At 35.6% G+C, this 21,576-nt stretch overlaps 1 protein-coding gene and 1 long non-coding RNA gene across 2 annotated transcripts in view; one reads left to right on the plus strand and one right to left on the minus strand.

The window, feature by feature from the left end:
- Positions 1-3,967: 3,967 nt before the first annotated feature.
- Positions 3,968-21,576, minus strand: part of LOC111189913 (uncharacterized) — a 151,383-nt gene continuing 133,774 nt past the window's right edge. Inside the window, exon 5 of the transcript XR_007429913.1 lies at positions 3,968-4,105. The gene's annotated coding sequence lies outside the window, so the exon portion shown is untranslated. The remainder of the gene's footprint in view (positions 4,106-21,576) is intronic.
- LOC125788961 (uncharacterized) lies at positions 13,882-14,205 on the plus strand. Its single transcript, XR_007429921.1, has 3 exons — positions 13,882-13,925; positions 13,966-14,005; positions 14,102-14,205. It is a non-coding gene; the product is annotated as an uncharacterized LOC125788961 (long non-coding RNA).

Genomic DNA, 21,576 nt, shown 5'->3' on the forward strand with positions numbered 1-21,576 from the left:
GTAGTGTAACTGAACTCAGCTTTACAAAAAACATGATTAATCACAGTTTTTGAGGGGGGCAAATACTTTTTAAACGAAATCATCATTTTAAAAGTTATTTTAATATTTACTCAGGTTATATTATTCTGATTTGTATGGTTGGTTTTACAATTAGGGGCGAATACTTTTCACATGCAGTTGTATGTGTTTTATATGTTTTCAGTCTGCAGAGTATCTGTAGTTTTGTGAGAGTATTAGTGCATGTTGAGGTCTGTAGGTCTGTTGTGTGAGGGATGTATAAAGGACAGGATGTGGTTGATGAGAGGAACGTTTTGTCTTCATCTGCTTCGTCCACCCCTGGCCTATAAAATGTTTTGTGGTCATCAGTATATTTATATATTTCCATTACGTGATAAACATTACATGCTCTAGCTCTGGATCTGAGGCAGAAATGGAGAAACTCCTGACTGTGTTTATTCTGCAGCTTCTGATTGGTGAGTTTACCTGTTTTATTCATTAATTAATGCTGGGAATTATTATTATTGATTTATATTAACGATATTATAAGTGAATATTGCTGTATTAATATTTCTGGGGATTTGAGAACAGCATATCTGCAGGTTTAGTGTCTGAATGAGTTTATATGTCTGGGTTTAAACTGATTTACTAACTGGCGTCATCAAATCTGTGTGAGAAGAACTTCAATTAACCTTCTTTTAATATATATATTTATATATTTGGTACCACTTTAAAATAAGACTACCTTTATAAAGGGTTTATACATTGTTTACAATTAGTTAATTAGTTAATGGTTAAATGCCTTAAAAATCATTATTAATCAGTTATGTGGCTGTGGACTCACTATTCGGCAAACAACAGGTCTACATACATTTCTATGTATGTGTTATAACTGATTATAAATGATTTTAAAGGCATTTACAACCTAATTAGTAACCATTAATAAACTAAACCATTTATAAACCCTTTATAAAGGTAGTCTTATTTTAAAGTGGTACCATATATTTTAATCATGTTAGAATCATGTTTTATTCATGCTTTATTCTTATTTTATTTTTTATTTCCAAATTAATTTACGTGTTTTTATTATAACTTCTCTTTTTTTAATCATTTTGGAATCATTTGTTTTTTTTTTCTTAAATTTTTATTTCCATTTTTATTCAACCTGGGACTCTGTAGGTTCTGAGAAAACTGCACTAAATATTAAACAGATGTTTATTTAATAAATGGCTGGAGAAATAAACGAGTTTCAAGTTTCGGCCCCAAGCTTGCATGTTTTGTGATTCTGATCATAGTCAGATTCTCCTTCACTTATAGTCTGCTTGAAATGAACCCACAGATACTTCAGTTTCTGAATCAGTTTCTCTGATTTTACTATTTATAGGTTTATGTTTGAGTAAAAATGAATACTGTTTTATTCTACTGCAGACAACATTTAGAGCATTTATTTGCAGAGCATTTATTTATTATGAAGAAATCAATATTTGGTGGAATAACCCTGATTTTTAATCACAGTTTTTTTTCATGCATCTTTGCATCATGTCCTCCTCCACCAGTCTTACACACTGCTTTTGGATAACTTTATGCTGCTTTACTCCTGGTGCAAAAATTCAAGCAGTTCAGTTTGGTGGTTTGATGGTTTGTGATCATCCATCTTCCTCTTGATTATATTCCAGAGGTTTTCAATTTGGTAAAATCAAAGAAACTCATCATTTTTAAATGGTCTGTAAAGTTGAATGATGATTATATATAAATATATACATTATATATATATATATATATATATATATATATATATATATATATATATATATATATATATATATATATATATATATATTATACAGGGTTTCCCCCAGGATTTCCTTGAAGGTGCGGTGGCAGGGCCCCCCGGTTGGGAACCGATTATTTATATCAAGTTAATGATATCACGATATAACACAATTACACATGTTTCCAGTTATTTTCTTTATTTCCAACTGTCACTGAAAAATGCCCACTTAAAACAAAAAGTTGCAAAAAGTAGGTTTCTTTAAAATAAATCCTTATTGTTCTTTTTTCAGATACGGTAAACGTAAAAGTGTGCAACACAAAATGTTAAATTATACATATCAATATCTTTAATCTTTAATTTAATTACAATAAAATGTTTACTGGACCGTGAAAACAAATGCATCACAGAGCTGTTCTAGGGTGCCTCTATTCTAGGGCCCTACATCCTTGCTTTATGACAGCTCCAGAAACAGAAACATAGCGTGATTTTCACTCCACCAGGTGAGTGAGCCTGAGTGGACACCTGCGTAAGTTGAAGCTGTTTAATCACTGTTTAATTCATCTCTCTCTCGCGCGCGCGCATTATGTTTCAGTCTCTCTCTCTCGCTATTTACAGGCGCGCTCTCGCTCTCTCTCTCTCTCTCGCGTTATGTTTCAGTCTCTCTCTCTCGCTGTGTCCTATACTCACACTCTCTCGCGCGCGCGCGTAATGTTGGCACTGCATGACTAACTACCGATTTCCACCCCCGAAGTTCAACACATGGCTGACGGAATTATTCCCCCCTAAATTTAGCTCCGGCAAATTTAAGACATTTTGGTTGAAATTTTAAGACAAAATAAGACTTTTCAAGGCCTTATTTGACAAAAATGAAATTTAATACCATTTAAGACTTTTTAAGGACCCGCGGCCACCCTGCTACATGTGCAGGACTGGAACACAGCTGTGCGTTTAGGAATTACGGCTAGAGAAGCCCTCACCTGTAGCCTCCCGAAATAGATGCAACATGCGAAACCAGCCGTGTTGTGTAGGCTACGTCTACAACATATTACCGATATAACCCTTGAACAATGTTCAACAACTTGTTCACAAATATAAAAAACATCATTTCAGCGCCACATACCTCGGATTCAGTTGTCCAGTTTGACAGCCGGTGTCCTGTCGAGATGATCAAATTCCAGTGTCAGAAACGAGAGAGGGCGGGGCAACGCTGATCAAGCGCGGGAAAAACGCCGGGCTCCGAATTTTCACGAAGGGTGGTGGGGAAGAACGAAGGCGTGGCGGACCGCCGCACTGAAATGAACGTGGCGGAAACCCTGTATTATATATATAGCTCTCTCTCAGTTCTAAAACACTGATGTTTAACTCCAGTTACTGGCAGCACTGCATGAATATTTTAACACAATGTACATATTTTCATCATTGCTAAATTTGATTCAGTTCAGTTTGTAAAAGAATAAATGTTCTGAATTCTTTGCTCTTCTTGTCTCTCGTTTTCAGGTATCTGTAAACTCTGTGTTCTTCAGGAGATCTCAGCTGATCTCAGATCTGTGTTTCCTGGAGAAATCATCACCCTGCACTGCAGCATCTCCACAGATTATAAGATTTATTGGTTTCATCAGAACTCTGAGCAGCAGATGAAGCTGCTGGTCTCTGCTGCACGAGGAAAACTGAATAAATCATTTTCATACAGTTTTAATATAAATACAGATCATTATGGGATCAGTGAGAACAGCGGTTCAGTGAGTTTAGTGATTAAAGGAGTTAATGATACAGATCTGGGACTGTATTACTGTGGAGGAAGAAAGAACTCATTATTCCTGCAGTTCGGGAAACCAATCAAACTCACCTTCAATTCAGGTAAGAGCTCTATATCATAACTAATACTATGGGTACATTAACATAATTAACATAATTAGCAGAATTCCTTATGCATGTAATTTAGTCATGATTCTCTACCTACTGTTACAAAACACTTTGAGGAGTTTGAGGAGATAAGATAGTTGTAATATTGAGTTTACCACAAACAGCAGTGCATTGCAGGAAGTTTTAGGACTCTATTTTAGTGATCTACAAGCAAGCTGTCCACCGTGCAGCTTGATTTAGGGCGTGTCAGTGTGTCTTTGCTATCGTAACAACGGGAAAAGTACACTTTGCTCAGCTCGAAGCGTGCAAAAGTCATGTACTAATTCTCTTAATTAATCATGGGTGTGGTTAATTAATTTTGGGCGTAACGTGAAATAAACCAATCAGAGTGTCTCTTGCTCATCATTCTCTTTAAGAGTAGATCAGGTGAGCTCTGTCTTTGGTGGATTGCTATTGTAACGGTGCAGCTACCTGGACGTGTCCAACAAACTCTTCTCAGCAGAGGAAACTGAGCTGCTGGTTGACGCTGTGAAGGAGCTCCAGCAGCTCATTTACGGGAACAGCAATGTTATTTTATTTACTATTCTGTTTATTGTTGATGTAAAAGTTGGGTTTGTGCACTGCAGTGCCAAGATAGCGATGAACGTCTGACTGTTGGCGTCTGTCTAGGTTGTATTCAGTCAGTGGAGCTCCTGTGTTTTCTGTTACCAAGATAAACAAGTAAAACTCCAGAAATGTACCTGAACACACCTCATTTCCAGAACACCACGCCCATCAGTGTAGATATATTCAGAAGATCTGTTTGTGTTTGCAAAGTTACCAGTAAGCTATAAAGTAACCCAAATATACACGCACATGTAAAAAATAAACAAATAAATATTAGCAAATATGTGCACTGGCAAACTCAGGGGGGGTGGTAGGGGGGGCAACTGCCTCTGCACTTGTGCCTCCTTGCTCTAAAGTGTCTCTAGTGTGGCAAAAAAGAGACAAAGTCCCCTACTTGCTGCCCTTTTTTGTTGTGTTTAGTGTTATGTTTATATTGTAACGCGGGAACCAGACGGGAGGCGGACGTAAATGCGGGTAAGACCAGATTTATTAAACAATAATAAGTAAACCAACAAACAAACAGGGGAATAACGAATAAATATAAATACATAAACAAACAGGGAAAACAAACAAAGAGCTAAACTAAACAGATAAGTGGCTAAACTAAACAGATAAGAACTAAACAGGGTTAGGGAATATAAACAAGGATAAATACGTAAATATATACAAAATAAACAAAGAAACAAACAGGAAATAAACATGACTAGAAATAACGTGACTAACAATAAACAAGAGCGAGTAAATATAAATCAAAGACGTGACGTGACAGACAACGGGGGAAGGTGCAAAGACCGACAGCAAACGTAGACTAACAAGTACTATTTATACTAAACATGAAACAATGAACACCTGGGGAAACAGGTAACGAGGGGCGGAGCTACAAATTAGAAACACATGTGGAAAAGTACTGAGACGGGAGACACAGGGGAGCACAGGTCACGTGGGGAATGCACACAGAGACACGAGACGAGGCCAAGACGTGACAGAAGCCCCTCCCTAAACGCGCAGCTCCCGAGGCGCGTAAGAACGAACCCCAGGGGCCGGCGGCGGGCAGAGGCTGGGAAACACAAGAGACGAGACCGGGGACTTAACATGGGGCAGAACAGGAGACTGAACTAAAGACCGGACAGGAGACTGGACAAAGAAAGGAAACTGGACATTAGATTGTACACTGGACAAGACAGGAGACTGGACAGGGAACTGGACAGGGGTCGGTGACTGGACATGGGGCATGACTGGTGACTGGACTGGACTGGACAAGGGAACAGGGACAAAAACATTAACCGGGACAGACACGAACACGGTCACAGGGACAGGTACACAGAAACCAGACAAGACAGGAACAGGAACATAGACCGACACAGGAACCAGAACAGGGAGCGACAAGGGTACAAAATAAACTTGAGGATGCCCAGGACTGGCTAAAGTCTGTGGTGTGGTCCGTGGGGCCAGCCTGGGCACAGTTCTAGGGCTGAGGTCCGGGGCCCTTGGGGCAGACCTGGGTAGACGGGGCCTAGGGCCAAACATAGTCCTAGGAGCTGAAACTGGCGTGGGTGTGGTGACGGGTGCAGCTTGGGCAGGCGCGGCGGCGGGTGCAGCTTGGGCAGGCGCGGCGGCGGGTGCAGCTTGGGCAGGCGCGGCGGCGGGTGCAGCTTGGGCAGGCGCGGCGGCGGGTGCAGCTTGAGCAGGCGCGGTGGCGGGTGTAGCTGGAGCGATAGGCACCACTGGCACAGGAACATTGGCGGTGGGCACCGCTGGCACAGGAACATAGGCGGTGGGCACCGCTGGCACAGGAACATTGGCGGTGGCAGGTACCGCTGGCACAGGAACATTGGCGGTGGCGGGCACCGCTGGCACAGGAACATAGGCGGTGGGCACCGCTGGCACAGGAACATTGGCGGTGGCGGGTACCGCTGGCACAGGAACATTGGCGGTGGGCACCGCTGGCACAGGAACATTGGCGGTGGGCACCGCTGGCACAGACACTGGAGCGGTGGGCACAGCTGGCACAGGAACATAGGCGGTGGGCACCGCTGGCACAGGAACATTGACGGTGGGCACCGCTGGCACAGGAACATTGGCGGTGGGCACCGCTGGCACAGACACAGGAGCGGTGGGCACCGCTGGCACAGACACAGGAGCGGTGGGCACCGCTGGCACAGACACAGGAGCGGTAGACTCCGCTGGCACAGACACAGGAGCGGTAGGCACCGCTGGCACAGACACAGGAGCGGACTTGGAGACTTGGGCTGAAGGAGATTGCGTGGAGAACAGGGCTGCTGAAGAAAGCACAGAGACTTGAGCTGAACTCACCGCAGTGTATGCAGATTCCGGGGTGGCGCGAGCAGGAGAGTGTAGCGTCGTAACCATGGAAACCTTGGAGCGGAGAGCTGCTGCTGCCGCGAGTGACTCGAAAACCCGGACTGGATCAGCTGATTTGCCGGACGAGTCTGGAGTAGGAAGCGCGGAGCCGCCGGTAGAGTCCAGCGCAGGGGATGTGTCGGAGCGCGGCTGTGCGGCCGTCGTGGAAGCTGGATCTGCAGCCCTCGGAGAGGTGAGCGCCGTTACAGCCGAAGAGGAGAGCGCTGGAGCAGACGAAGAGGAGAGCGTCTTGGTAGCAGGGGATGCTAACGGAGTTAGCCGCGCCGCCGAATAGAAGGCTGGAGCAGCAGCCGCAGGAAAAGCTAGCAGGTTAGCCGCTGAAGCTAGCTGAGGAGCCGCTGAAACAGAGCGTGCCATGGGAGGCGGGCGGACAGAAGACGGCGTCTTGAGGACCGGCACTGCTGGAGATCGGTTCGGGGCGAGGGTGGCCTCCTCCACCAGATCGAGTGGACATCGGAAAGCCGGGTGCAGAACAGACCCCGGAGGAAGCGGCAAGCGGGCTCGCATCGGAGGGTAATCTTCATCCTCCGAGCTAGACACGGCAGCTACAAAGTTCCAAAAGTCCTCATCGCCAGCGTCTCTGACCACCTCGCCTCCCCCGCGGTTCGAGGCTAGGCCCATAGCCCCAACGGTTATGCCCCCCCCAAGAAAATCCTCCGGAATTCGGGATCCCTTAGAGCGCCTAGACCGAGGCCCTCTCCGGCCTCGAGGCCTCGGATTCTCCTGCGCCGGGATCCCGACAGAGGGGCGGCGGATGGCCGGCCCGGACCTCAGCAGAAATCTTCCCGCTACGTCCATAATTAAGGTCGGTCTTTCTGTAACGGTGAATTTACACTGCTCCGACGCGACAACGCACAGCGACGGATCCTATTCATTTTCAATGGGAAGCGCCGCCTCCGTCAGACGCAGTCGCGCGGTGCATCATGGGTCCGACGCGTCGAGAGAGGGGGATGCGATGCGATGAAAAGTTGAGCCGAGCTGAACTTAATGCAAATGAGTCCGTCCAACGCAATGCGTCTATCCAATCAGAGAGCAGGTGTTGGCCTGTAACGCGTCCTCAGCGCAGCGCATGAAAACATTTTAGTTCTGCTTTCAAGCGTCCAGAGAAGCCTGGAAGAGAAGTTTCAGGCTTCCCTGTTCTTTATAAAATCCCTGCTGATTCACAGGGACTCTGTCAGCGAGGAGAAAGGCTGCTGTGATTGTTGGAGTCTCTGGGGGGCTTTTAAAATATTAATATGTAATTTAATTGGAAAAGTTTGCTTTTTTCAGCTTATATACTGCTCACTAGACAGTGTAATGAAGCTCATTCAAACATTTATATCTATAAAGACACATTTATATTTATTAAGTATTGAAAATAATAATAGCTTAAATAAAAAGCATTTCCCATTTATTAAAACGATTTAATTGGACGACGCAGGGAAAGCCTTTGTCACGCCCACATGCGACCGGTTGGAGGGGGGTAGTGCGACCATGTGCGTTTTCGCGTCGGAGCAGTGTAAATTCACCGTAACGCGGGAACCAGACGGGAGGCGGACGTAAATGCGGGTAAGACCAGATTTATTAAACAATAATAAGTAAACCAACAAACAAACAGGGGAATAACGAATAAATATAAATACATAAACAAACAGGGAAAACAAACAAAGAGCTAAACTAAACAGATAAGAACTAAACAGGGTTAGGGAATATAAACAAGGATAAATACGTAAATATATACAAAATAAACAAAGAAACAAACAGGAAATAAACATGACTAGAAATAACGTGACTAACAATAAACAAGAGCGAGTAAATATAAATCAAAGACGTGACGTGACAGACAACGGGGGAAGGTGCAAAGACCGACAGCAAACGTAGACTAACAGGTACTATTTATACTAAACATGAAACAATGAACACCTGGGGAAACAGGTAACGAGGGGCGGAGCTACAAATTAGAAACACATGTGGAAAAGTACTGAGACGGGAGACACAGGGGAGCACAGGTCACGTGGGGAAGACACACAGAGACACGAGACGAGGCCAAGACGTGACAATTTTGGAACAACTTGTGGCAGCTTAAGTATATTTCAGTTGTAATTAAGCTATATTTAAACACAACATAAAAGTATTAAATTGTACTGTTTTTTTCTGCTGACTTAAGTAGATTTAAGTATTTTTTTAAACATAATTTTTAATAGACACTTGAAGTATAATGTAAATGTATTTCTCTGCAAATTGATACATGCACTAAAGAACTTTAAGCAGTATTTAATGCCACTATATACATTTGCCAATTGCTTTAAAATACTTTTTTCGGAAATACAGAGAAAGTATATTTATTGTGTATGTTCATTAAGTATATTAAATTGAAAATGCACTTTTAGTATAGTATTTTTTTTACCTAATTTGAACATACTTTTAATTCTCTTAAATACACTTTCTTTTCACAAGGGCAACATGTATTAAAAGGTATATTAATGATATGTTACAGTGTTTGTTTGGCTCTAAAGGCATGGGTTGACTTCCAGGTGCAAATATTGTAAAATGCAATATATCTGCAATACTATCATAAGTATCCTAAGCTTATATTAATGGCAAATAATAATAGAAATACCTCATATAAAATATAAACTAAATATATCACATATTTAATATATTCCTGTATGATTTCAGACTCTGAGTGAATGGAACAGGTCTGAACAGACTGGTGATGACGGATTTCTGTGTTTCTGTGTTTCAGATAAGAATATTCAGAACTCTTCAAACACTCACCGTTCTCCAGATCTCCACTATATTATAAATATATTTGTATCCAGTATGTGTTCGGTCTCTGTCCTGATCAACATCATCTGTCTGAGTGTGTTCTGTTACAGAGCGAGAGGTGAGATTATCCTTAATTAACTCTCATATTCACCCAATACAGCTTCTTATTTTATGCATATTTTATTATTTTTACACTCCAGAATAGGTTTATGTATTCAATTAAAAATCTGACTTGTTATAATGTATATATTTTGTGTGTGAATGCTTTTACTGAATTAAATAACATTTTTATTTCAGGCAAGTGCTGCAGAGCTGCTGGTGCCGGCGACTCAACCAACAAGGTACCATAAACACTTCAGATACATTTACCATTTATAAAGTGATTTATTTATTTCTTGTTTGATCAGAAATTGAATATGATGTAAATTAGCCAGTTTACACCTATAATTACTTAAAGCGCATCAGGATGTGGTCTCAGGAGATTAATTTTAACAGATATATGGTGTTTTTAAAATATAATTTTAAAAAATCTGAGATTTACATCTAGATTAATAATTCAAATTCAAATGTATTTTTTATATTTATTTATTTATAATTGTATAATTATATGTATATATATATATATATATATATATATATATATATATATATATATATATATATATATATATATATATATATATATATAATTATAAAAAAATTAGTAGCTAAAACATACTTATCTGATTATCTAAGAAGTTGATTAAGATAATTAATATAATATTGGTAACAGTTATCTAAAATACATAAAATCTCTCTTATCTTCATGTCTTTTTTGATTTTTTGATATCTTATACAAACAACTTCAGGATGTGGTCTCAAGAGATAGATTTTAACAGATATATGATGTTTTTAATATAATAAAAAAAATCTGAGATTTAAATTTATATTAAAGATTCAAATTCTTGTCATATGACTTATATATATATATATATATATATAACACTCTCATTGAATGACAAGTGAAAATATAAAGTGATTAAACTAAAAATAGGTCTTAAAATTTTTCTTAAAAATATTCAATAGCTAAAACATAATCAGCTTCTTAGATAATCAGATAATTAAGATAATTAGTATAATATTGATAAGTTATCTGAGGTAAACGATCTATTTTAACTATATGTCTTTTTAACTATATGTCTCACAAGATACATTTTAACAGATATATAATGTTTTAAATATAATAAAAAAAATCTTTTACATTTACATTTATATTAAAGATTTTTTAATATATATATATAATATATAACAATATAATTGAATGTTAAGTGAAAATATAAAGTGATTAAACTGAAAATTAAGATAATTATTATAATATTGATAAGTTATCTGAGATAAACGATCTCTTTTAACTTCATGTCTTTTTTGATCTCTCTAAAACAAAAATCTCACGAGATTTTAACAGATATATGATGTTTTTAATATAATTTTAAAAAATCTGAGATTTAAATTTAGATTAATAATTCAAAATCTGATACCATAGTACTTTTGTCACATCATTTTCTGTATGCATGCATGTGAAAATAAGTGATTAAACTGAAATAATAGGTCTTATAAGTCTTATAAATACGATAAATAGTAAAAAAAGATAAAAAAAATCTCTTATTTTTATTTGTGTATCAGTTCATCATCTCTTAACCATAGTTTAGCTGTTTCGGTTGTAGCTGATTTGATGGTGATCTGTGCTGCATGTGTGAACAGGATGTGGGGGAGTGTGGTCCAACAGACCATTTTATTTTTAATGCATGTCTGAGAACACTTTGGTTTTAGTGGTGACCGACAGCACACTGACATTTATACCTTTCAACCCCCAACTCTTTAACAGTCAACATTTAATTTCATTATTGCATTAATTATTACATTTACATTATTACATTAATTATTAAGCTTTTATGCAATTTTTACAAACATACAATAAGGCTCCATTAATTAACATTATTTACTACAGAATTTCTCAACTAATTATTTAATTGACATTAGTTAGGACATTACTAATAAATACAAAATTATCCAAAAGCAGTGTGTAAGACTCGACTCGGCTCGGCGCCTGTGTTACCAAGATAGCGATGAACTTAGTATTTATAATATTTTTATATATATTTAATATATATTTTATATATATTTTTATATATTTATTTTTTTTATTATATTTAGCATGGAAAATAACATACTTTTTAAAATTAAAATACGTACTTAAATGCATACTAAATATACTATTTTGGAACAATTACTGGCAGCTCAAGTATATTTCAGTTGTAATTAGGCTATATTTAAATACAACATAAAACATAAGTATTGAATTGTACTTTTTTTTGTTTTTTTTTCGTAGATTTAAGTATTTGTTTTTTTAACATAATTTTTAATACACACTTGAAGTATATTGTAAATGTATTTCTCTGCAAATTGATGCATGTATTGTGTACAGCTTAATGACACTGAAAAAAAAAACTACACTAAAGTGCACTTTAAGCAGTGTTTAATGCCACTATATGTTTTTTTTATCAACACTGTTTTTATTTTAAAGCCAAATGCTTAAAAACCCATTTTACAGAAAATTGAAAATTAAATTAAAATTAAATTTTATTAAATTAAATTAAAAATTAAAATGTATTATTAAAATTGTTAAAATAAACAAATAGATGTATATATATTAAATTAAATTAAAATATATTATTAAAATTATTAAAATTAAAAAATATATATTAAATTAAATTAAAATTAAATTAAAAATATATTGTATTAAATTGAAAATGCACTTTTAGTATAGTATTCTTTACCTAGTGTGTGTAAGTGTGTAAGACAGCGTGTAAGACTGGTGGAGGAGAACATGATGACAAGATGCATAAAAAAAAAACTGTGATTAAAAACAAACCAGGATTATTCCACCAAATATTGATTTCTGAACTCTTAAAACTTTATGAATATGAACTTGTTTTCTTTGCATTATTTGAGGTCTGAAAGCTCTGCATCTTTTTTGTTATTTCAGTCATTTCTCATTTTCTGCAAATAAATGCTCTAAATGAGAATATTTTTATGTGGAATTTGGGAGAAATGTTGTCTGTAGTTTATAGAATAAAACAACAATGTTCATTTTACTCAAACATAAACCTATAAATAGTAAAATCAGAAAAACTATATGTATAAATATATATGTGCTGTTGATGCCCTCAGGTGGAGGATCTGCAGTACGCCAGTCTCCAGCACTCAGTGATGCCGAGAGGAGCTGCAGGAGGAACTCCAGCCTCTACTTCAGACAGTGTGATCTACTCAGGAATCAAATCCAGGTCTGGTAGACACTCACAGCCTTAGGATATATACTGTACATATATATATATATATATATATATAATTTAGAACAAATCTTAATTTTTTAAATGCTTTGTGAAATTCGCTTGTGTTTCTTGTTCTATTCATAAAGTAAACAAATCAACAGACTGTCTTTTTTAGTACAAAAAATCGCTAAAGTGCCGTATCACTGTTAAAAGAACTGTTAAAAGTCCCTGTAGAAGTACTTTTAGGAACCTTCAGGAAAGTTTCAGATGCTTTAAAAAACATTTTTTTTTAACAGAAGAACATTTTCTTCCTCAAAGTTTTTAAAGGGTTCCTCTACACCAGGGGTCTGCAATAGGTGGCCCGTGAGGTTGTTTGAACTATATAATGAACAATAGTGAAAAAATAACTAAATAAATAAAATGCTTCTCTGATGAGCTTTTGTTTACATACCTCCCCTGTCTCTCTCTCTCTCTGTCGCGCTCGGCGTGACTTTAGTCTTTAGTTTCCACTCGTTCTCATTTTTCCGCCCATTCTCGGGCTCCCTATCTCCTTATAAGGTAAAAATAAGTTTTTTTTCCTGGTCGTGTCCCAATTCACACGAGTAAATTGGAGTGTATTGGAGCGCGACCCTGAAGATATGCATTTGATCCTGCATGAGGATCGATGTGATTAATTATTTTTTTTCCCTTTTTTCTGAAGTTTACTTTCTTTGAGATCAACTGTTCAAATTGTGCAATTGGGTTCAACAACCCCTCTGGGCTGGAGAGCTATGAGTCTGTAGCAGCACTCCATCCCATTACACTTCATTTTACAAAACAGATTTTTTTATTTGTGGCCACGTATTGGTTGGGAAAATATCTGGCCCTCGGTCAAACTCAATTGCCGACCCCTGGTGTACAGTTTCAAGCTGAAGAACTCCTAAAAGTTCCTTTTAAAAGTGTTCAGTGGTAAAACTGCTGACTGTAAAGATGCATTTGGTCTGAAAGATGTGTTGTGATTAATGTATTGATGTTGAAATAAATCACATGTATAAATTAGAGCATGTGTAGAAAAGGCCTGTTTATTCTGTTAATACAGATCATCAGATACAGCAGTGCTGCTGGAGTTTTTAAACACCTCAGTGTGATAGATAGACAGATCAGTATAGATATAAGTATAGATAGATAGATAGATAGATAGATAGATAGATAGATAGATAGATAGATAGATAGATAGATAGATAGATAGATAAGTATATATAAGTGTAGGTAGATAGATAGATAGATAAGTATATATAAGTATAGATAGATAGATAGATAGATAGATAGATAAGTATATATAAGTGTAGGTAGATAGATAGATAGATAAGTATATATAAGTATAGATAGATAGATAGATAGATAGATAGATAGATAGATAGATAGATAGATAGATAGATAGATAGATAGATAGATAGATAAGTATATATAAGTATAGATAGATAGATAGATAGTTAGATAGATAGATAGATAGATAGATAGATAGATAGATAGATAGATAGATAGATAGTTAGATAGATAGATAGATAGATAGATAGATAAGTATATATAAGTGTAGATAGATAGATAGATAGATAGATAGATAGATAGATAGATAGATAGATAGATAAGTATATATAAGTGTAGATAGATAGATAGATAGATAGATAGATAGATAGATAGATATATAGATAGATAGATAGATAGATAAGTATATATAAGTGTAGATAGATAGATAGATAGATAGATAGATAGATAGATAGATAGATAGATAGATAGATAGATAGATAGATAAGTATATATAAGTGTAGGTAGGTAGGTAGATAGATAGATAGATAGATAGATAGATAGATAGATAGATAGATAGATAGATAGATAGATAGATAGATAGATAGATAGATAGATAGATAGATAGATAGATAGATAGATCTGACATTGCTGCTGTATTGAGAATAGTCCAAAAACAGTTTCTTAAAAAGAGTATCCTGTGGGCAGTAGTGTCCTGTGGGCAGTGTCCTGTGGGCAGTAGTGTCCTGTGGGTAGTGTCCTGTGGGCAGTAGTGTCCTGTGGGTAGCAGCTTGTGGGAAGTGTCCTGTGGGCAGTAGTGTCCTGTGGGCAGTGTCCTGTGGGCAGTAGTGTCCTGTGGGTAGCAGCTTGTGGGAAGTGTCCTGTGGGCAGTGTCCTGTGGGCAGTAGTGTCCTGTGGGTAGCAGCTTGTGGGAAGTGTCCTGTGGGCAGTGTCCTGTGGGCAGTAGTGTCCTGTGGGCAGTGTCCTGTGGGCAGTGTCCTGTGGGCAGTATCCTGTGGGCAGTAGTGTCCTGTGGGCAGTGTCCTGTGGGTAGCAGCTTGTGGGTAGTGTCCTGTGGGCAGTGTCCTCTGGGCAGTGTCCTGTGGGCAGTAGTGTCCTGTGGGTAGCAGCTTGTGGGTAGTGTCCTGTGGGCAGTGTCCTGTGGGCAGTGTCCTGTGGGCAGTAGTGTCCTGTGGGCAGCAGCTTGTGGTGGTTTTCTATCCTGTGCAGAACAGCAGAGGATGATTGGAGCTGAAATAAAATGGATAATAAGTGTAGAAACTAGAAGGTGGTCATAATCTTATGTCTCGTCAGTTTACAGGATAAAATGTACAGTAAATAAAAGGCAGGTGAGAGCGTCCTCTGCTGGAGGTTCTCTGTAGTGCACTTATTGTAATATTGCATTGTTGTGTAAAAGTAAGGGAATTATTTAATAATAAATCTCTGTATTTGTTGTTGTATGATGCTTTAATTGTTGCACACTTAATCTACTGTATTGAAGAATAGTGTATAAAACAATTACAAACTCTATTCCTGTTCTACAGAAAAAAGGCTGCAAGAATTATTATTACCACTTTAAAATAATCTCTTAACAAAATGTAATTGGATGTTTGAAGGTGATGTATTTTTATTATAGTGTCTTATATATAAACAACAAAATCAATTTCAAATTTCAATCATTTTAACTGATAAAAGTGTATTTGATGGATGACTGTAATATTTACTAGTAATAGTTCGGTACCACTTTATATTAAGACTACCTTTATAAAGGGTTTATAAATGGTTTACAATCAGTTTATTAATGGTTACTAATTAAAAAAATCATTAATAATCAGTTATAACACAGTTATAACGTAGAAAGGGCAACAATATAGATGGCTGTGGGTTCACTATTAAGCAACAGGTCATTGTTGTCCTTTCTATGTATGTGTTATAACTGATTATTAATGATTTTAAAGGCATTTACAACCTAATTAGTAACCATTAATAAACTGATTGTAAACCATTTATAAACCCTTTATAAAGGTAGTCTTAATATAAAGTGGTACCAAACTATTACTAGTAAATATTACAGTCATCCATCAAATACACTTTTATCAGTTTTATCAGTTAAAATGATTGAAATTTGAAATTGATTTTTATATTTTAGATTTTATTGTTTATATATAAGACACTATAATAAAAATACATCACCTTCAAACATCCAATTACATTTTGTTAAGAGATTGTTAGGAGTTGTTATAATATTAAGGGGGTAGAGATGTTTGTAAATCCTAAATTTGGAACTAGTTTAAAAGTGCATTGAATGTTAATTTAAGGAATAATATTATGGAATAATTTGGAGAGTGATGTTAAAAATGCTAGATCAATGTGTTTAATGTGTTTAAAAGAATGATAAAAGCTGGTTTGTTTAAAATATGAAGTAGTATAATGTGTAAATATATAAACTGTTGTTTGAGAAGGATTGGATATTTTTGTTTAGTTTTGTTTTTTGGAAAATGATTATTTTTGGGGATAAAAGAGGGCAGATATTATACGATTTCTTTCGTATTTCTGCTGCCTTTCATTTTATTTGTGATTTGTATTATTTTCTCTTCTGTATATAAAATGTATTTTGTTTATAATGATGAATTATTAATAAATCTTCTAAATAAAATAAAAATAAAAACAGTGTTGCTGTTCTAGATCAGTCCCTGGTGATCATGGGTCTCAGGAACTTGCCTGTAGGTGGAGCATTGCATAATCTAAATGGTATAATATTAAATTCGCACAGCCCCTCACTGAGTTAATACCATCCAGAAGCCACTCTGCAGGTTTAAGGACCTAAAGCATCCTAATCCTATAAAGCTAAAAGTATTAAAACTGTGAGAGATGACCCTCTAGTGGGCTTTAAGGGAATCACAAAAAAGAAAGAAAGAAATTAAACTACTAATTTTAATTATCTAATATGTTTGGGTCAATCCAATTTAGCAATGTTCACTTTATTTCATATTTATAATGGTAAATATTTTGATAAATAAATGATTTTTTTTTGTTTGACCTTTATTTAATTTTTGACCTTGAGAACTCTTACACATTTTCTAATTATATATCTCATATATTATATATGTCATATACTGTATTAAAAAACATGTATGAGTGAAACAAGCCAGAAAAAAGCTTTTTCTCTTCAAAACAGCTGATTTTTTTTTTTTTTAAGTTTCTGGAACAAATGAAATGTTATGATGTGATCTTTTAATCCTACTGTTGTTATTATTTTTTTCAGTATAAAACATCTTCTGTTTGCCTTAATTACTGTAATCAACATGTAACCCCCTGCAATAAACAAAAACTAAAACAAAATTCAATGTTATGTTTTAATGTTATGTAAAGCTGTTATCTCTAGTATGTTGGTCTCTCAAAAATAGTAAAGTAGTGAAATATTAAAAAGTTTGAACATGTATTTTTTTTATTTTTGTGAAGAAGGTCTGCATTACCTGTTAGAGGTAAGGAACACCACTGCAGTAAATATTAATAGAATAATTAGTAATGCAGTTAGTAATAAAATATTCACACTGCTTGTTTGGATTTTTTTTTGTATAATTTTTATTTTGGATAATTATTGTTTTGGATATTAATTGGATAATTAAACATGCACCGGATCAAATTAACTCGGGAACACCATTGCTGTTCCTGACTAATGAACATAATAGGAGGGTTAATACAATATATAATACAATATACAACAGTTAGTTCCGACCTCACAATCTGATTGGTTGAGAAGTGATCTAGCCGTGCTGATATATGTGATAACATCACGGCCTTCTCACACTAAACCTGTATCACTCCGCCGACGCGTTGCCGAGTAACGGCGTATATACACAGGACACCCGCAGCAGCGCTAGCTTAGCACAGGCTAGCGCTCAGCCGCGGCACGCTCGCCCGCAGCGCAGGCTCGTCTTTCATGGAAAAAAGGGAGAAAGAATAGAAAATTGTTGGTTAATGCCGTCTTACAGCCAGAACGCTAACCGGCCAGGCTAGGCTAAGTTAATGCTGAGCTGAAGCAAGCTATGCTAACCTAACCACAGTCCAGCCGGCTAGCTAAAACCACTAACACCACCCAGCAAAACAAGCAGAAATGCTCAAAAAATGCACAGCTTTCACCTGAAGACGACTCCACGGAGCAGGAGAGGAGAGTATTAGCGTTATTTCACGCTCCTAACGTTACCATCTTCACTTATTCACAATTTTGATTTCAAGCTAACTTTCGTGGTGTTAGTCTGCCTGAACCATACACTGTATGTAGTTAAGTTGTGGTGGAACTACTTTTTGGCGGAAGGCTCAGTCCATATTAAAGCATATTCAAACTGAATTTCTTAAAGTTCTTTCATTTATTTTATTTATTTATTTAGTAAAAAAAGAAACTGTTGTATAAAAGCAGTAGAACACTCGAGGTCGTGTGTTATCATGAATAACATCACGGCTGTGGTGATCTACAGTACTCGCCTTCGGCTCGTGCCTGCGACCGAATCACAGCCGTGATGTTATTTCGCGATAACACACTCCCTCTCCTGTTCTATTCTATTCCCTGCCTGCCCGCTTCCTGTGGTCCATGTATAGTTGTAGGGCTTGTCTCTACAGCTCCTGATTTATATTGTCTGTTATATTTCCTGTCTGTTATTGTGTAATATCAGGCTTTAGGGGAAATACATCCTTGCATCACTTTTTATTGCAGTAGATTAAATGTGGTTAGATTACTAATGCTTCCCTGAAGGACTAGTCTAGACTAGTCTAGAGAAATAAAAGTGTATTAAAGTATATTAAGCATTATTATACTATAGTGCACTAAAGTGTTCTTGTAGGCACATTATTATTAATCAATATATTTAAAGAGTGATAAAACACAACAACTTTGTTTATACTTATTATACTTTAATTGTATAAAAATAGAACAAAAGAATATTAAAATGGAACTATTTTAAATATACTTAAGTAACATTTAAACATTTAAACTACTTCATGTATGTAACCCCATATATATTTTAAATATGCTTACAGTAAAATTATAATATATTTAGTAATGAGTATTACAACTGTTTCACTATTTATTATTATGCAACAGGTATATTAGAGTTTATGTACTAAGAATTGGTGTTAAATATGTGATCTATATTTACATTAGAGCACAAATATATTTATTATTCCTTTTGTAAGTCTTTTGTAAGTAAAAGTATATTTTAATATACTGTACTACAGTTTTTAGCATGTTGCAAATTCACTTTATATTTTTTATGATATTAAATGTGCTTTTTAACACTGTCTCCTATAATGTACTTCTATGTATATTTTCCTAAATATAATTACAGAGCATTGAAATACATTTTAACTGTTATATTAATGTAATACCTATATATATATATATATATATTTTTTTTTTTTTTTAATTTAAGTAATTTAATTTACTTTCTAAAAAGTAACATGATACATTGTACTTGAAGTGAACTACTGTAACAGTTGTTTTTAAAAAAGTATATTAGGAAATAAGTATTTTAAAAGTATATTGAATTACATTAAGCTAAAAGTGTACTTCACTGTAGTCTATTTTTATTTTAAATACACTATATTGTACTTTTTTTACTTTTAAACATTTAATGAAAGCATAATATTAATGTAATGTACTTTTAATATATTTTAAGTATATATTTTAAGTAAGTACATAAATACTTAGACATATGTATTATGAAATATGTTTTAAGGGCAATTTAATTACAATTAAGTATATTTTTTCTTTTTCCAACAAGATCCAGTGAGTTGCAGTAAGTTTAGGCTGATTTTCAGGAGTGTGAGTATATATCAGAGTGATTTATCTCCTGATATGAGTATCTGATATGAGTATTTGTGAGTAATAATGATACTCAGATCCTGTTCTGCACGTCTTTCTTTCATTTCTACAGTAGAGTTCTGTGTTCTTATCAGTAGTAAAGTCACTGTGAAAGTGAAGCTACATTTTTCATTCATTAAATGCATTTAAAGCAGGGATGGGCAACTGGCGGCCCGGGGGCCGCACACGGCCCTCGTCATCACTCAGTGCGGCCCGCGAATAGATCAAAAATAATTTCATAATTTCATAATTAAAAAAAATAAATAAATAAATGTAATTCTACTTTTGACCGCTAGAGGCTGCCAAACAATAGCGGGCACGGGACACTAATAGTTTTCTGCTATTATTGAATGAGCTATTTGCAATCAGTTTTTAAATCTTTTTTGTTCTTTGTTAAAATGCCTCAAGTTCAAATGCCTTTTGCACTTTTCTAAGCAAATGTTTTGTCCTTGTTGCTTATGAAGGACTTGTTATAATGAACTTATTTTACACAGAGGAACTACTGTATTTGCAATCAGTTTTTTAAGCAAACTTTTTGTTCTTTGATATGAAGGACTTCCTTTTTGCACTTTTTTTAAGCAAACGGTTTGTCTTTTGCCGTATTAAAATGCATTAATATGCAGAAAATAGTTGTTGATAAATGTTGGTGCTGTAAACATACAGATATAAATTCATATAAAATTTGTTCTTATTGAAAATCATTTGTAGCGTTTTTCATATTCAATTATTTGAAGTGCGAGGTCATGTGGCCCTCCAATGGTCATGCTGAAAAAAATGTAGCCCTCTCCATCATGGAAGTTGCCCATCCCTGAGTTAAAGCGTCTATATGATGGATAACATACTATTATACACTGCTTCTGGTGCCCCAGTTATGATATACTAACATAATAATATTTACCATTTTACAGTGAAACTAACTTTTTATTATTAAGAGTTATTGCTTATTTATATTTTACTCACATTTTAAGTCAATTTTTATCACCATTTATGTTCTATTTTAATCTCTATGATATAAGTGTGTGTTTCATATTAGTACAACTGACTATTAAACCATATGCTGTCAGTTAAAAGCTTCATATGAAATTATAAACTAAATGAAAACTAAAACAAGAGAGTGGATTATAATCTGCTTTATTTCATAGATATTTAAAAAAATATAACAATATAACAGATAATATCATCAGTGTGTTTTATTTTTTATTTTTTTTTATTTCTACTCTGTAACAGCAGGGGACTTTCTTTATATATACATTTGTATATATTTGCCTTTTTAAAATGTAATATAAATAACATATAGATAGATAGTTAGATACAGTACACAATATGTATAGTACACAAAAGTTAAAAAATAAAATAAGATATAATGATACATATAAAAATATAATATTAATATAAAAATATCTTACTTTATGATTAGTTGGTTTATTTGTTAAAATAACATTTTGTTTTAATTTTAAATCTAAATAAATGTTAACCAAAACATGCTTTTAAATGTAATATATATGTAAAGGCTCAGGTTCTCAGCATTACTGTCTGTAAATCTTCCTCATTACCTTCTCTGGGCTTTTATTATGAAAATAAGCTGTAAGCTGAGGTTCTTCCTGTTTCTGTTTTTTTCTGTGCATTTAGTATCTTCCCCAGTAAATAGTGATTTTATGAGTTTCCTGCAGATAAGGGAATGTTTAAGTGATGTTTGCTCACTGTGAACACTTCCTGTCTGTATATTTTACAGCTGCTTCAAAAAAATGTGT

The sequence above is a fragment of the Astyanax mexicanus genome, unplaced genomic scaffold (genome assembly GCF_023375975.1).
Source record: "Astyanax mexicanus isolate ESR-SI-001 unplaced genomic scaffold, AstMex3_surface scaffold_31, whole genome shotgun sequence".
Lineage (NCBI taxonomy): Eukaryota > Metazoa > Chordata > Actinopteri > Characiformes > Acestrorhamphidae > Astyanax > Astyanax mexicanus.